Here is a 16951-nt window from a genome sequence, read left to right on the forward strand (position 1 = left end):
GGGAAAAGGCAGCATTTAACATAGCAGTGTCGTGCATCATGCCCTCCAATAGCTTGTCTCTGAGAAAATGGTTCTGATAATGGAGGGAATTTTGGCATTTTCACCGCAGTACGCAACAGATAAAGCATGGGGGATGAAGAGATGGGAGAATTAGCTTGAATTAATAGAAATCTTGCTTTTAATTTTAATATACAAAAGAATGAAACAATCCTGCCATCATCATGTGAACTCGAGGTCGATCCAGAAAACATTTAAATTCTACTCCATCGGTCAATGAAACATTTGCCGATTGGTTGTAGAGCCTATCAGTGGCTACAAAAGTTGAATTTTTTTCAACAACTTGTGTAGCGTCGCAAGCTTCCATGTGCACATCTACATGCATGAGGACGAAATTTTACATGCACAAATGTCGCCTGTTGCTTGGCTAGAGAAGGGCAGTGATTTTTGCCTCAACATGCAAGTTCCATAAGAAATGAATGGAGAAGAAGCAAGGTCAACCCCCCCCCCCCCATGTTTCAAGCCCATAATATGTCGTGCACAAGCCGCAAGATGCCCAAAACCATGTCTGTGTGAACAAAATGACATCATTTTGTTGTCGTGGGCTCGAGAACAAGAAAAAAGTTCTCACTTCTTGAGAAGTATGTAAGGTTCTGCTTCCAGTTTCTACATCTGGGGTTTCACTTCAAGGTCAAAAACTTTTCCTACATTGCTTAATAGAAGCAGTATCGAGATAATAGGTAGTTTCCGGTTGTTGAGCACATGTGTGGGCCTTTGTGTGAGGACAAATTGTGAAGAAAGAAATCATTGATACAGCCATGCCTTACTCATTTAACTTTGATCAGACACAGTCATAATAAGATGAGAATCATAGTAGTCACTGTCTACCTTATGTTCTGTGGCTCCAGCCTGGACACACATACACACACACACACACACACACACATCACACATGCACACACCCTAAATACATTACCCTATTGTTTTTTATTGGACTCTCTTCCAGTGGCGATGGAACATGATCTGGCTCTCTGGATGAATAAGAAATGGCACAATGTTACCAGAGAGTCAGGAGAGTCTCTGCTGGTTTTGGAAGAAAATGTCTGCAGACAAGCAGGGTTGCCAGTTTGTGTGTCTGTGTGTGTAGCATCGGGGGGAATCTCCAAGATAAATACTATTTATTTTCACAAGCCCAGAAATTAAATGGTGCAATTCGCCCTATTATGCTCCCTTTCTGTAGACTGTCTTTGGGTGATGTGGTGTCTTTCACAAGTCAGCATAAAACAGATATGCGTATGGAACACAAGTGTTTTGACTTCGAGGGGAAAAACCATTTAACATAAGCAAGAGGACCGACAAAGTCTGTCTGCTTGAGTTTCCCTGACTGACTGCCGCCTCCCATGATGAAAAACCCTGTTTGTTTTTCTTTCATGGACTAGACACTCATCCTACAGGGAGTGAATATGCAGACAGCCTCAGCTGCGCCTCATGGATTATATGAAATATGCAGAGGATGTGTGGGAGACAGACATATTCTGTTTGATACTGGAAAAGAAACCAGTCTACGCAGACACAGTCTGATGACTTGCCTGACACACAGGAGCTGACCAATGATATGATAAAACAAGGGAGAGATTGCATCACCTTTTGTATTAATCTAAGCAGACGTGCAAATTTTATGGTTTTAACAACACAACTTGTTTCCAACATCATAAATATTTCACACTTTTCAGTTGGAAAACCACCTCAACAAGAGCCAGTTCTGCATACTAAATAATCCCTGCAGCATCCAGTCAGCCAGCAGTTTTTCTACTGGTTTTTAACCTTTAACAGTCAACACTGGGGAGTAAATTTAAGCCTTGTTGTAGCAGAATGATATACAGAAATTACCATGTATATCAAGCAGAAAGTGGTGTGTCGCCTGTTTGAGCATCAAGGTGCATATAAATGTTAAACACAATGAGTCTAACAAGTCTAATGCTTAGAAATCCGAAGGCCTTTCATTCTCAGTAAAGGATAAGCAAAGGGATGGGTGTGTTATTGTGTGTGAAAGAGACAATAATGAGTGTGTGTATTTTAAGTTGCTGTTATACTCTGTTGTGCAAAGGTTTTTTAAACTGTCTTTTCTGAATTGTACACATTGTTTTTTATAAAGTAAAGCACTTTGTGTTGTTTTGTGCATAAAAAGTAAATGAAAATTGATTTGATTTGATAGTTTACTCATCCTACATGTGATTTGGGAGAGAAAAATATTATTAAAAGTCGATGCAGGAACCCCTAGCAAAATTTGGGGCAAAATTTGGGACAATCTCAAGTCCTTTGTTTGTGTGTGTGCAGGTAACAACACAATGTTTGGGTAAAAAAGTGTGATGATTTATAAAAAAAAAAAAAACAAACATGCAGGATGGGGAACTCATGCAGACTGCAGGAACAAGGTTAGACAACTTCACAGCTAAAACTGGACAGAAGGACAGTATGAAGGAAACCACTGTTTCCTGAAACAAACAAGCCAAAGAAAAAAGAGAAAACATTGTGGCAATTTAAAATTCTGCAAACACTCTCCTGTTCAGATGACAGAGAAATGATGCAGCATAACTTATTGTCATTCTCCTTTCTATTATTTCTGTCAACCATTTTCTCATTCAGAGCAGACTTTCTCTATCTATATTTTTTATTTATGTATCTAAGTTATAACAACAGCATTTGTATATAGATTATTATAATTTCACATTTTCAATTTTTTTAGAACCAATAGAGTTCAATAAATTATCCAATGAATTTATAATCTTTATTGGTAATGGTAAATGATTCATTTAACGCTGGGCACTACTTGTGGCAAACCTTTGACGTTTTCTTGTCATTTAGAGTTGTTGAGTAAGCAAAAGATTGCAATCTGGGCAGAAGATCAGGGTATTAAAACATTCCTTAAGACTGTGTGGCATAAAACCATTCACAAAAGGCTGGAGAAAGATTGTAAAGAGATAACATTTTGCATTTTTTCCTTTTTTATGATATATTCCTGCAGAAAAAAGTATTTAAAAAAGAATAAATTAAGAATGTTATAATAATAAAGTAACAGGACATGTCAACTCATGTCAAACTAACTTAGAGGTCATCATGATATTCAACCTGAAGTTTCCTAGCTGTTGTTTGATCTCTTTCATCGCTGTAAAGTTGTGACATGTGGCTGTCTGCACTCGAGCTCCTGCGGTACTGTGTCTTGAGAAACAATGTTCTTATCAGAGTACTGATGTAGAGGGAATAAAATGTACCTGAGTGGTGAAGGTGTGTAAAGATTTTTGACACATAACACTGTCTGGACTTGTGAGCCCAGCTTACGAAGCTGCTATGATATCAAACTGGGAGTGAGTAACCCTCCTCATGAGTCAGGAATGCTGCGCAGGCTTCCCCGTTTTGCTGGAGGCTGTTTGTGGTATTTTTCCAAAGCGCAGTTGGTGTACTTTTCCAAAACAGCAAAACTTGAATACTGACTTTTTTTTTTCTTATCACACACTTTGTTTTGTGTTTCACTCTTTGACTACTGTCCCATTAGTCTTGTTTTCTTAAGTGTGACGACATTAAAACAGGACAAACAGACACGTCACAGATTGGACCTTTCAACACTTGCATGATTGATAGCGCCTCTGTATTTGTGCCACTGTGTCTGTATTCTCTGCTCATAGCCCAGAGGTCATTTAACACAATCTCAATGCCTGGAGCAGCTGTGAGACAAGTTTACTGCCTTGGCAATTTGAAGATTTTATATTGCATCTAAAAAATGCACAAAGTGTTGTGAAGCTAAATAGGTCTAGAATCATGTTTGCAGGTGATGCAAGCAAGTGCACAGAGTGGAGGTAAAGGTAAGAGAACCAAACACAGTATACAGTACTCTGGGTTTGCATACCCAGCATTCCACCTACCCTCATTCTGTATTTAGCACCAGATGAACCCCCTCCATCCTCCCTTTACATGACAAGGATCTACAGATCACCATGACCTCACCATCCAAGAGGCTTGTGCATCCACATGATCGAGGGATGGTGGGTAGATGATGGTGTTCATTTACAATTTAACATGATGTCATTAAACTGGAAACACACTGATTACAACCCAGACTTGACCTCCACATTAGTTGAGTTACAGACATTCATGCTCCAAAGATTCTGCTTGCACCGACAACTTTTAAAACCTCGCTTGCAGTTAATGTTAATCATTAAGTGGATGCACGGGTGTTTATGAGTGTGTGTTATTAATACTCCAAAGCAGTCAGTAGGGGGGATTTGGGAGGCTTCTTGGGTTTCAGTGTTTCTGAGCTCACAGACAAATGTCCATACATGGTGGGTTTCTTCTTTATGCAACCCATAAATGACTTGGCTTCTTCTTCTGAAGATGCCAGTTCAGCAGACCCCACGCTGCAGGGCAGTTTGTTGCATTCTATACACTCCCCTGCCTGGATAAACGCCCATATGAGAGCAGATGATCAAAACAGAAGTTGGACGCAAACTAGGTGCTGGATACAAAGCAAACTTGTGACAGGGGTGTCAACAGGTTGCTCTAAATATGATTTAAGTCCCAAGAGAGGCTGAGAAACTCTACATGGGATGGATGACAATCATTGTCATCTACCTCAACAATGTTTGCTGTTGTAAACAAGGTACTTAAGCCTTGACTGGTCCACTGGGACTATTCAGTAGTCAGCTACAGAAAACAGTAGTTGCACTAAGACAGAAATAAACATTAACATGGAGTGTTTTCTCCTTTGCAAAAATACAAGCAAACCAAAATATGAAGCATATAGATATATGAAAAATATACAAGAGAGCATAGCTGTGTTGAAAATTGCTGAGTAAGATATTAATTTATTTGTCTAGTTTGTGCTCCCACGTGACATATTTATTCAAATATTCATAAAACTGATACAGAATTGCAAAAACTATTAGCTATATCTGTGCAAAAATAATTGGTATAAGGGGTTAATTGTGCAGTAATTAATGCATCTGTGCTTTGGTTGGATCTCAGTCAGTCCTGTGCAGTGACACATCATGCATGTCTGTCAGCTTCTCTCTGACCTTATCCATCTGTCTGTCTGCCTTCACATTCTCATTTGTCTGGTCATCTATTTGCAGTAGCAGACAGTTTATCCTGCTTGTGTTTGACAGTTGACATTCTGTTTCGTCAATGTTTCTCAGTGATGTCATTCAGGTGCAGTGTGCCAGCTCAGAAAGCCCTGGAGTAACCACCAGCTGTTTTTGTTCCAGTTTTTTTTCTATCACTGGACAGATTCAGCCCAGCCTCTAAAATTTCAGTCTAAAAAAAGCACATAAAGTAAATTTACTTTTCATTGCAGAGAAAAAACCCAATTCATCTTCCAAAGACTTTTTTTTTTTTATTTTAGAAATTTGTTGCAAGACTGAAAGTGGTTTTAACTTGCGTAAAAGTGCCCTGCAGCATCTGAGGAGACAGTGTAAAAGATACAGTGCAGGAATTGTAGAGTAGCATTACAAAAGCTTAAATAAACTGTAGTTTAAAGATAACGAGAAACATAATTTGCTTTCATAAGATAGAAAAAAATTGTTGAGCATGATCCAGTATGCTTTCATTTGTGTGGAAACATTTTTACACTGTCTGTCTTAGATAGATGATGTCTCCATAACATAATGTATCACAGTACCAGTAAGACATGCTACTATAAGAGTCAACATCACTTATTGTTCAAAAACGAAAGAAAAAATAAACTTTGAAAAATTAAGGCGCAAAAATGGAGCAAGTACACTTTTTTTTTTTTAAATAAATGTAGTTGTGTGTGTTTTTTATAGGATAAAATATCATTACTATATGAAAACATGTTCCCATACTGGTAGACATGAACGTGCACTCCTCTCCACGCATGTTCCATGGAGGAATGTTGTGCTAAATGCTATGGTGTAGGTCCAGTAGTGCAGAATAGCCTATTGCACTGTTGTGGTCAAATTGTTAGGTGTTTTAAATAAGCAACCCCTGAGATTGGACTGTGGTGACTGATGGGCTACACTTTCCCTTCCTCGCTCTCTGGCTGCCTGCGCTTTCACACCGCTATGATGGATGCCCATCCCTCCGTAAATATAGCCCTACCCCAGCTAGTTAGCGTGGCTCGCATGTTCCAGACCAGTGGTCATGAGCTAAATATATATCCAAAATAAATACTTCCAGATTCAATTCTCAACTGTTGTTTAGACTGCTTGTTTCATACATCTTAGAGAGAAAAGTAAGAGGCCCATTTTGTAATAAAGTAAAGACTATGGTCTAAAGCTTCAAAACCACAGAGTGACATATGTTTCAGAGACCAATGGAGGGAAACATTGTGGTTCAGAAACTGGCTACAGAAGCTCTGTCCATTGCTGTGGCGACTGAGGTGGCGAGTCACTGCCGTGGTTACTCATTGCCATGGTTTCCATCCAAACTCTGAATTTGAGCTCAAATGCTCCTTATTTTCTGTGGTGAGAGAAAACAAGCAGTGACCGCAGAAAGTGACGCAAGTTGGGAGACCATGATGTCTGTGTGGCATTAAAATTTTCATTCAGGTGAATGGAAAGCTACACCTGCTTCATGAAGAGGGAACATGATGCCCAAAGAAGAACAATGACAAGGACTATAATACGTTTTGTTTCTATTTGTGCTCCTTTATAAATAATTCAACAAAAATAAATGAAACACACACACAAGCACACACAAAAACCCCACATTGGTATAATAATAAAACCAGACAACATGCGTGAGTGTCAAAGGAGTAATGGCAAATGAATAAGCATAAATGATGTAATTTAGTCAAACCTTTTGATAGGCTTACACGTGGACATAGAGAGCAAATCTGATTATTTAGATATATATATATATAAATGAAGAGACATTTAAGCATTAAGACTTTTTTTTCCCTTTTTGTCACGTTAATGGGTAGATGCTATGGAGCAGTAAAGATGTTTTTTGTTTTGTCTTGAGTGGGTTGTGGAGTGAGGGGAGCCTGATAACCTGTGCATTAAACATTATCCTGACAGCCACGTGCATTATGAGAGCATAAAAAAGACTGCCTTTAGCACAAGAAAATACTCAGATATATGTTTAACTTGACCAGCAAAACAATGAAGCCGTCCTCCCAAACATAACCTCAGGGGTTGTTTGTTCATGAGGTGCTCTATATCGGCGGTTTCCATGTTAGATATAAAGTACTCCACTACTGTAGCTTCATTGTCTTACTGACTTCTCTAAAACACACAAGAACCTAAATTCATTGAATGCACAATATGTGGCCTTATAAATAGCTTTTTAAAATTTTTGGTTATGGATAAATGTCCTAAAATATTGTTGTATGGCCGATTTTCCCTGTTTATTTACTTTGGAACCCAGTTTAAAAAATGAAAATGCCAAAAATGTCATAATGACCAAAATATTAAGTGGCTACACCAAAAATGGTCTCTGTGGCCCTAATTGGAACACCCGCACATGTACACCTAAAAGCCTTGTGAACCCTAGTGCTATTTAGAGACCCCTTGGATGGGAACCACTACTCCACATCATGCTGTCTTTCTTCATTTCTTGCTATTAAACCATTTTTAGCTCATTTTTCAACACACTTTCTCCATGTAAATATATCTTGTTCCTGTCTCATGGTTTCCCCATTTCTATGCTGCTTAAGTCTGTTAAAATGGATTTATTTCCTGCTTTTGTCACATTGTGTGATGTATGAAGCACATTTGTAAAATGAACGTGGACAGATTCATTATAAACACTAAAAAGTTATAGCCAATAAATCCCTGAGACACAAGAGAGAAGCCTAAAAAACCGGAGCATCTGCCTCCCATTTCAGTCTTGGAAATTCTGGGAACACAAAGCAGGCTCGAGACCTGAAAACAATTAGCACAGTCTTACATTATATTCTGAATAAACACCTCTGCAATGAACTTCAGCGTAGCCCATGATCAGGTGTGAGCTGCGTCACAAAGCTTGGTGCTGGTGTGAGCACATGCTGGATATCAAATGACATGCCACAGTAGTGAAGCACTGCAGACTTTAGGATCACTTTTGACTTGTTAGAGAAAACAACTGATGTTTGGTTCATTCTGGAAACACTCATGAGTTTTATTTCCCTCACACAGTAGTAGTACTCCACAGGGCATCATTACAGAATGTATTTTGGACGTTTTATTCTTGTCATTTATCAGATGTTTTTCTCCAAAGCGACTTACATCTGAGAGTGAGAACAGCACAAGCAATAAATCAAACAAGAGGGAACATCATAGATAAGTGTAACTGCTGTGAGTCCAGTTAGATGCGTGTTGTGCAGGAGGGACTGCAAATTATTCATTCATTCATTATCCTAACCATGTAATACAATGAAGGATTGTGGGGAAACTGGAGCCTATCCGAGCAGTCTTTGGGCAAAAGGCAGGGTACATCCTGGACAGCTCACCAGTCCATCACAGGGACACACAGAGCCAAACAACCACTCATGCTAACTCCTCTGGGCAATTTAGAGTAACCAATGAACCTAACATGCAATGTCTTTGGACAGTGGAAGGAAGCTGGAGTACCTGGGGAAAACCCACACATACACAGGGAAAACATGCAAACTCCACACAGAAAGGCCACTGTCTAAACCTCGCCCTGAGGATTGAACCAGCAACCTTCTTGCTGTGAGCCCACAGTGCTAACCACTATGCCACTGTGCAGGTTGGACTTCAAAGTATTTAATTGATCCCGCAGCATCGTCTTGGATGCAGCTTATTCACTACTGAATTGTTCCAAAGAACTGCACAATGTTCTCCAACTCAGTAGAAGAGTTACACTAATTGTGGAAGTGCTCCTAGAACACCTGAGTCTTTCGCTTGCTCTTAAAATACAAACAAAGTACATGTTTTAAATGAATTTAAGATAATTTTGGAGCGTTCAAGAGGCACAGTGGAACTTTTCCCAGTGGGGCGCCCCTAAAGACAACTTATTCAGCTTCCACCTTACGACTTCTGAGGTCTCTCTATTGAGTAAAACTCACTTCGATCTTGACTTTTGCCTCGTCGTTTGCTTTTTCCCATTCTGTCTTTCTTTTCCTCTTACTTAAACTATCTTTCAGTCTTTGATGAATCAGCCATGCTGGGATAAAAGGCAATTGCATTCCTATCCAGTTGCTAGTGCGTGACACTTTGTATAAAGGAAAAAAAAACTAAGGTGCGATGTGATGCAGTTTCCTGGAAGCAAAAGTTTTAAAGTGTGGTTTCTCAGCCTCAAGATGCTGCTGGGCAACGACAGCTCCAGGAATGAACATAATACATGTATCTGTGCCATCAAATGAGTCAAAACACACATTTTTAAGGTTAAAACAAATTAGATAGTGCTATTTTAATATCAGAGAAACATCTTAACTTGATCAAAACATCAGTTGGTTTTCATATAAAACAGAATGTCATCTACATAAAATGATGTAAGACTGAAGCTTTGAACAAGCTTAAGCAGCCAAATATGTCAACACGTTATATTTGCTACCACTCCTTAGAAATGTGAGGAACTTTCAGACCTGTGGGCTGCTGAGCTTGTGTCCATGCTTTGTAGGCTCTTTAGCTTTGACCTAATTTGGAAAAGACAGAAGTCAAAGTGAACAAAGAACAGGGATGTCCAAAGTCGGTCCTTGAGGGCCGGTGCCCTTCAGATTTTTTTTATTTATTCCTACTTTAACACACCTGAAATAGATCTAATAGCCTATGAACTTAACTCATAAATTTACTCGATAAATTGTGAATAAATTAATTGTGAATAATTTATGACTCGATAAATTGAGTCAGGTGTTTGTGAGCAGGGATACATTGAAAACCTGCAGGATTGTGGCCCTCGAAGACCAGAGCAGGACACCCCTGAACTACTTAGTGATTGTAAAAGATGAAATAATGAAGATTGTCCAGTGCAGTATTTGTTTTTCCCAGTATTCCACTTTGTTATTAAGTTGTTGTATGCCCCTCCCGGCTTGAGCCGACTTCCAAGAACTGACCTTGCATAACTTTGCAAGAACTAGCTCTTGACAAATGATGTTATAAATGGTGATTGACAGCATAAGCTTATAAATTAGTGACAAACTGAGTGAGATTACTGTAAACATTTGCTTAACAATCATTGCATCTTTGTTCCACAATTTGCTCATGCTCCTAAATAAGTTTCCGTTTACATTATACTTGCTTGAAATGTGTATATGTCAGTATTTATAGTTATATTAGATTTATAAAAGGCATTGAAAGGTTTTTTTTGTTTTATTTTTGTTTAAATTAGTTAATGAATAGTTTATTTTTGATCATCCTTTTGTTGCAGACTAAACCTACCATCATGAAGGATAAACAGGAGTTTATGTGAGCTTAATTACGTTTATTGTGTCCAAATAATTCCATGTGTATTCAGTTTTATGATCTATATTTGATTATAAAAATACAAAAACAAAAACCAGATAGATAAATAAAACAGTGAGCCAAAATCAAACTTCTTCCTTGCCTCAAGTCATATGTACTTCATATGGTCTGAATTCACACTCACTCCTCATGCAGCCTAATGTTAAAAAAAAAAAACTAAATAACTTAAACTTGAAATCACTAAAACTGAGCTATCACTGCTGTCTGCAGTCATCTGTGGTATATTATTTGTTACCATTACACGTTTCTATGGAGTATGAAGTGAATGAAACCAGCTGGAATGACAACAGTTCTCACAGGTGAACCTGTCTACATAGACCCGTTGTCAGATCAAAACGCCATCACTGCTCACATTCACAGGACTCTGTGGCTCCATCACTTCTGTGATTTGTTGTCTGAAAACAGACTGCAGATATTCAAAATGGGGGAAAACCATTTCAATCTGGCAGAGTTGGACAACAGATTCTTTGAGATGGGTTCAGAACAAGCTTATCAGAGTGACCATGACCACACTGGTAGGATGGAATCTGGCAATGTGAGAGGTGCTGTTGTCTTCATAACAATAGAAGGCCTTCTCCGCCTGCTTCCACCCTCCCGACTGGCTTTGCTACAATCACCCAATCGTATCTTATGTGTTTCATCCTCTGCAATTTTTGAGTCATACAGTATATCATTCCTACCAAAGGCAAGGACATGTCCATTCTAGTATTTGTGCCCTCATCCCCACAAACTGTATCTGCAGCTTATTCAAGTGTCCTGATAACTCATGTTTCAAGGCTATATCTGATGTCGGTATGAAACAAGCATAAACTCTTTGGATTTTCTAAATTTGTGCTAATTCCTATGGTCATTTAATTACATTTCAGTTTAAGGACAATACAAATTAAGTACAGTTTTCTTTAGTTTACTACAATTTGAAATGTTTCATTTATCATGAGCTAAATCCCAAAGTAGTGCATTGTACAGTCACACATACACTATGTGTGGAATGTAGGAGGAGCTGATTGTAGTTCTGGGAAAGTATTAGCTCTAACAAATAAAGAGCAAAGGTTGTATAGAGAGGAGAGACTTTGAAGACCATATCCCTGTGGTATACATTTCAGCTTGTTGTACAAGACCAAACCCTGAAACAGCTAAATGGACTCGAGCCTCCATCAATATTAATTGTACCTTTGTGACTCTAAAAATGTTCTTCAGGACAAAGGCCTATTTATTCCTGACTGTTTATTTTTCCTTCAGTCATTCAAAAAGAACAACCCATCATGCATAACATTTTCCAAAACATATCTTTTTGTATTTTCTTTAGCACTTCATGTCTTGTCTGGTTCACATCATAGAGATGATAAGCCCTATGGCAGGCAGCTTGTTTATCTGTTATCACTGTGTTCTCCCACCCATCAAAACAATAGCAACTGAACACAAGACTGACTTCATGCCCTGATGTGAGTTGTCACATACTCTACCTGTCTGTGTACGGCTCTTACAGAAGTCATTGTTAATCTCAAGTGGAATGTTAAGGAAGACCTTCAGAGAATAAAGAAGACGATTATCTGCTGATTTGTGCAGTTGTGGCCTTAAACAAAACAAAAACAGAAAAAAAAACCACGACTGGAAAATTACACGTAATAACTACCTGCATTTATCTCAAGCAGTCTGTACCCAAGTACCCAACATAACTATTAAGCTACACAAATGGTTTGTTTGCCACCATCCTTGCTCATCTGTTTTGAGCTGTCATAGTTACCATGGCTACCAGGTTCACATCCGTTGGCTTAACCCCATAATTTCTGTGATTCATTTTAGCAACTGACATGTCGAAAATTATGTGTATAATGTAAGATGTTAAAAGATTAAGGATTTATTTCACAGTTTTCCAGCAGTTTTCAAGTTTTTCTCATCATGTTTATCAACCATGATATGTGTGTTGAAGGGTCTAAAACATGCAAGGCAGCATGCCCAGTGACTCCAGCTTACAAACACTGAAACTGAGCTAGCATGAGTAAAATATTTAAAGTGCTCTGAATCTCTGGTTTTTACACTTCTACAAGACACTCCAACAAAGCTTGGCTTCAGGAAAACCATAGAAAGTGTAAAAACATAAGAGGGACTAAAATTGCTGCTGCACACAATGTGCATACATTAGTAATAATTAACTTTTACACATTAATGACCCCATGAGTAAACATCCAAGACATTGCAAGTTTGTTTATTTTCAGTGTGTATACGATAAATTCAGAAGATTTGTTTAGCTGGACCTGTTGTTTGCAATAAAACTGTAATGAGTACCTGTCAAACTGTTTATTTAAGAGTTTATTTCCATCAATGACAACAGCAATACAAGGCCTTCCTGGCCTTTTACAATGTGCCAATATACACCCTCAATTACTTTATGAATATTACCTCACAATATGTTTTTTTCAGAATTTATGTCATTTTTTGAGACTGTTTCCTTGACTGTTTCGGTCAGGGTGGTAAAACTGTAGAGTTGTAGATTAGCTTCTGACTTCATTGCTGGTCATATTTGCTTGTCCATATTTGGAGCTGAGTTGTGTTTTTTTTTTTTTTTTTTTTTTTAAATTGGACGTGTACCTAGTTAACTTTGGCCTACTTATTTGAAGAATGCAAATGAACAGTACAAGGTACAAGACTGACGTTACCTTTAAGTTTTTATTTGTGTGATAATATGTTACCATCAGTTCCCGCTGCTTGCACTTACCTCTGTGCCACTTGTCTGACACCTTTGTGGTGTCAAACAAATGGCACAGACAATGTTGTTAACAACGCACAGCTCCCTGCAGGACCTTCAGCCTTCCAAAGCCGAACATGGGCTGTTCTGACTGTTCTCACACAGGATGACACAACCAGTGGCTCTTTAGTGAGCGGGAAGAAGTGTAAACATTTCTGTTAATACATGGAAAAACTGGGAGATTGATATACTAATGGAACTGGCTCGGGCTCTACTGTCTACTGTATTAGTAGATGTCTAATGCCCAAAGTCTGAGAGGGCAGGACCACCCTAATTTGACTCATTACCTTTACGTCATACTCAAGGAATCCAATGACCCATGCACACCAATCCCTTTACAAAACAGAACACTGAACAAAACCTATGGCGGACACCCAGGAGATTCCCTCGTCTTAATATTTACCAGGCCTCTCTGCAGTTGCCTTTTGCCCTCTTGGCCTGTCTAGCACAATATAAAGCAAATAGCTGCCATAGCATGGTATCAATAAGAGTTCAGACGTGTCTTCAGCTCTGTGTGATTCAGTACAGAGGCAGAGAAGAGCTTATCCTGCCAATAACTCATGTCTCTCCTGTTCTCACCAGCCACTAACACATGCGCACATACTTAAATTCTCAACTCTCATTCCTTCCATTCCTCATTTATCTAACCATCCAGGTCCTGGACAGTAGAGGAGGAGAATATGGGTAAAGTGATCAAGCTATGACTTCACTATTTAGCTACTTCATTTCACTGGAGAATTCATGTGTATTTGTGTGTATGCGCATGTCTGTATATCTCAGCCTTAGAGGCAGAATTAGGATCACAGTACAAGTAACAATTTCCTGCCTAGACATGAGGAGTCCTGGGACACTGAAGGGACTAGACTACTTCAGTCTGAATAAAACATCTCTCAGAGCCCATTTTACAGTCTGTTATAATGTCGTCATCCTTGCGGGTCAAATAACAGCACATTTGTTTTTGGATTTCACTGAATGATCTAACACCTGGCCAAGATCAATAACCAACTAAATGTAGTGGTTAGCGTGCAGATGAGTCATTCGAAGCGTAGAGTAGGGCTGAAGCAATCAGGTGATGATGGGTAGACATACCACCTGGTGAAGATAGGGAAGTCTGAATGACACACAGGTGTGCACACGCAAGAGGAGGACTTTTACAACATAGAGTCATTATTAGGCTCTGTAGTTTCCAGGCAACAAGTTTAATGTTTCCTCCCTCCCAGCTTGAAATACTGCTTGACATATTGTATAGGGCTCCATTCTCTTATCTCCGGTGTTGTTGCTTCACTTCCTCGCTGTCATAATCAGTGCGTGGCTATGCACTTGCCTGCACAACGCCTGTAACCACACCCACGTGCTTCCGCCAAGACAACAGCATTTTATGGGCATGGACACCAGCATACAGGTAAATCAGTAAAAGGTTAACCAAAGACGACTTTTTTTTTTTTTTTTTAAACTCTTTCTTGCTCTGACGTTTTCTTGTTGTATACTATGAAAGCTTGTCTTGTGTGACAGAGAAGTATCAATGTTCAAACAGCAAGCTGAAGGGAAATTGGTGTTTGAGGCTGACAGGACAGAAACAGCAGCAAGACATGTCCTCATAGTGTATGACACAGTCTTTTTAAACTCAACTCAAGTCATTATAAATGTCTCCAGCCAGACACATCAGACATAATCTCATTATCCAATTTCTGGGCTCTGATAGGCATCACAGATGTTTACTAATGTTCATAGACAAACTGGAACTATGTCTTTACATCTGTCTGGATCAATGATGCTCTTGCTCTTAGTAAGAATAGCTACTGACAACTAATCTCTATCTGCAAATGTAGGAGGCACCTCAGGGAAAAAAAAGTCAGGAAGTACATTACACATTTTATTCCAAACAATTTATCATCACTCAGAACTCTTATCCAGCCACCAGACCCATGCCACCCACACTTTTTTCTCTTTCTTTTTTCAACATTCCTGATATCGGACAATGCAGAGAGGACTTTTCCTCTCAGCCGTCCTGTGGGTCCACATCAAAAGTTCCTTTGGGGTCAAACTCACCCACACATTCCTGGGTGTGACAAGGATGATGGAACTTCTGCAGGTTGTGTAGCAAAGCGGTCAAAGACCATAACAATAACAGACACTGGAAAAACCCGGAGCCCTACTAATGATGTCATGGTGTCTGTCTTGTGTGTTTGATTGGGATGCAGTGCAGCCAAAGACCATGTGGAGAATGTGTGTGGACAACTGTGTTAAATGTTATATAGAATTCCAGTGTTTTCCAAACCTTTTGTTAATGGGCTGACAGCCTCAGTACTTGGCTGTAGTAAAAAAAATAAAATAAAAATAAAAAAAAAAAAATAAAAAAATAAAATAAAATATATATATATATATATATATATATATATATATATATATATATATATATATATATATATATATATATATATATATATATATATACATACATGTGTATATATATATATATATATATATATATATATATATATATATATATATATATACATATATATATGTATATATATATGTATATGTATATGTATATATATATATATGTATATATATGTAAATAAAAGCTATATATATATATACATGTATGTATATATATATATATATATATATATATATATATATATATATATATATATATATATATATATATATATATATATATATATATATATAAAACTCACAAAAGCTAAAGCTGCTTAGGTGTGTCTCTAATCGTTATCCAGGGTATGTGACAATACACCATGGCAATAAACTTAAATATTTAACATTCAGACAGAAGAAGATGAAAGAGAAGAGTCTGGATCAATGTTTGCTTTTTTGTGAATGATTTATCAGCGTTATAACTTTGTCGTGCAGTGATTCATTCATTTTCCCAACCCCTTAATCCAATTCAGGGTCGCAGGGAGGCAGGAGCCTATCCCAGCAGTCTCTGGGCGAAAGGCGGGGTACACCCTGGACATCTCGCCAGTCCATTGCAGCATGCAGTGATTACAAAACTGATTAGTTTTATTGTCACATCTTAAAACTCATGCCATAATTAGACAGGATCAGTATCCTCTCTAGTGACTTCAAGCAAGCAGCTGTGATATACCAGAGTCTTTCTAGTCAAATTAGCATCACAAGATCCTTCCTCCGGCTCAGTGTGCATTAAACACACATGGATGTAAAGGTTTCTTTAAACAAGGGCTGAAAATGGATTTTTAATACATTTTAGCAGCTAGTGCTGATGTATCATCTCTACAAGTGAGTGTGGACAATCTTCCGGGGAGATTTCATTCAAACAAGCCTGCACATTACCAACACACTAAAGCCCATCACAGATCATTAAATTTACTGCCTGCCACATTAAACAAAGCGGAGCCACTTGCGAGTTTGCCTCCAGACGCAGTTTACAGGGGCAGGTTTTAAGAGAGAGGTCATTAAACTGTCTAACTGTGGCTGGATCCTCTTACAAAAGGTAAATGAATGTTGATCATGTAACTTCAAAAGCAGCTTCCTGTGGGGCGCTGGTCTTTGGCGCCATCTAGTGGTGACATTTGTACACGACGCCTTTATTGATTTAACAGTGACAGCAACCTGTAGAGAACTAGTTTTATATTTCACTTGCGTTAATAGTCATTACCACTTTAAAAAAAACAAAACATACTCTGTGTCATTTTTTACTTTATCTTACTCTATACCTCAAACTAGGGCTTTCATGCATCACAGTTTGCATTTACTGTTATAGTCACTGTCTAAAGGCAAAGAGAAGTAGTGCTTATTTAAT

This window comes from Telmatherina bonti (genome assembly GCF_933228915.1).
Source record: "Telmatherina bonti genome assembly, chromosome: 12".
NCBI classification, from domain to species: Eukaryota; Metazoa; Chordata; class Actinopteri; order Atheriniformes; family Telmatherinidae; genus Telmatherina; species Telmatherina bonti.